Raw genomic sequence first — 1,698 nt, 5'->3', positions numbered from 1 at the left:
ATCTTTGTTTGTATGTGGTGCTGAGGATTGAACCCAGGCCGCACGCATGCCAGGTGAGCTCGCTACCGCTTGAGCCACATCCCCAACCCCTCTGTAAATCTTTAAATCCCTAATTCCAAATCTTCCAGCTCCTGGAGAAGGGTTGTCTCTTTTTAAATTTTCTTTTATTTGTTTCTTTTATTGGTATGTTATGATTCTTTTTCTTTTTTGTTGGTGCATTATAATTATACACTATAGTGAGATTCATTATGCCATATTCATACATCCACATAATTGGATCATCTCATTCCCCTGTGCCTTACCTTCTTTTTGAAATTTCTCCAATTAGACTTTTTTTTCTAGTTTCCAGCTACTGCTTTTTCCTTCAGTTCTTTGACTGCTTTCACTTTCTTCTTTAAATTCTTTCTTTTTGTGTGTCTACTTTAGGGTCACCAGAAGTTGACAGAGGAGTGGTGTTTCATGTTATGCTCTGAGGGCAAGAGTAACTGTCAAATCTGACCTCTTGTCACTTCTTGCTTTTCGCTTGGCAGCTTTCCTAGATCATGCTTCCTTTGATTTTTAATGGCTGTTTGGGGTAATGGCTTTTATTTTCTGCTTCTGGTTTCATATTTTGAACTGGTTCTCTTCATGCAATTTGGAATCAGTAATTGGTTTATTTCCTAAAGCTGGGGGTCTATAAGCTGTTGCAACTTTTGGTTCCTAAAGGTCCTCACTGGGTACTTCACTTGGAACCTCTTGGTAAATTATTGGTTTTGCTGAAAATATTCCATCCAAAACTGGCCACCAAGAGACCTGCCATGATTTTGCATTTGATGGTACATCACATTTAGAGCTGGAGCAGTGCTTTATCTTGTACCAATCATTAACTTGTACCTGGGAGCAAATGCAGCTGTTAAAATACACTCCCCATCTGGGCACCAAACAAAACATATAGAATCAGAAACCACTAGTTTAGAAAAAAATTATAGTTTTTAATATTCCACGTTTCCATTTGTTCCCTCAGGTTTCCAAATCCAACTAGTACTAATACGAGTGCTGCAGTAGGCTTCATTGTAAGGATGGATTCCAAACTCAAACCCAGGGTCACATTTCAAGTTGAAAAGTGTTGTTTTGGCAGGCCTAAAACCAGAATAGCAAAAATCTCAGTAGAACCAGAATTCCAACCTACATCCTGTATGGGGTTAGTTTTTAGTCATTGTACTACCTCACTTTCTTCCTTGGTTGCTGTGTAGCATTGGATTGGTTCTCCATGGTAGGAAGTGCCTTCTCTTGTCAACATCTGTACTAGCTATTACCAACACAAAAGTAGCTTTTTTATTCCATAGCATGGTAAAATGATAAGCTTTGAGGAAACTTTTAAAAGAACTTTAAACTTTCAAAGGAACACAGCTTTAGAGCTGTGTGGAATCCGGCAGAGTTGGAGTTTTGGTGTAATTCAACAAACAAAGGTGTAGCTTTACTTCCTGGAACATAGGTGACTTATGTGGTTGGCATACAAGGGATGAAACAAAATTATTAATTTTTGCAAATATAATTTATTTGCACCTGTGTTTAAATTGTTGCTTTTAAAGACGTAAACTTCACTGTTTTTTTCCTCAAATAAATTATTTCAAATGTATCCCAGTTTTCACACCAATAAGTTTAGTTTGGTAATTCCAGCTGCACCATCTTTAGAAAATAGTATAAGGCTGCTATACT

At 37.4% G+C, this 1,698-nt stretch overlaps 1 pseudogene across 1 annotated transcript; it reads right to left on the bottom strand.

Annotated features, from left to right (window-relative positions):
- Positions 1-338: 338 nt before the first annotated feature.
- Positions 339-1,328, bottom strand: LOC308649358 (eukaryotic translation initiation factor 2A-like; annotated as a pseudogene). Its single transcript has one exon. The product of its transcript is annotated as a eukaryotic translation initiation factor 2A-like (transcript).
- Positions 1,329-1,698: the final 370 nt, after the last annotated feature.

This window comes from Spermophilus citellus (genome assembly GCF_964194105.1).
Source record: "Spermophilus citellus genome assembly, chromosome: 5".
Lineage (NCBI taxonomy): Eukaryota > Metazoa > Chordata > Mammalia > Rodentia > Sciuridae > Spermophilus > Spermophilus citellus.
The sequence above is the reverse complement of the archived record's forward strand: the minus strand, read 5'-3'. Positions and strand labels throughout refer to the sequence as shown.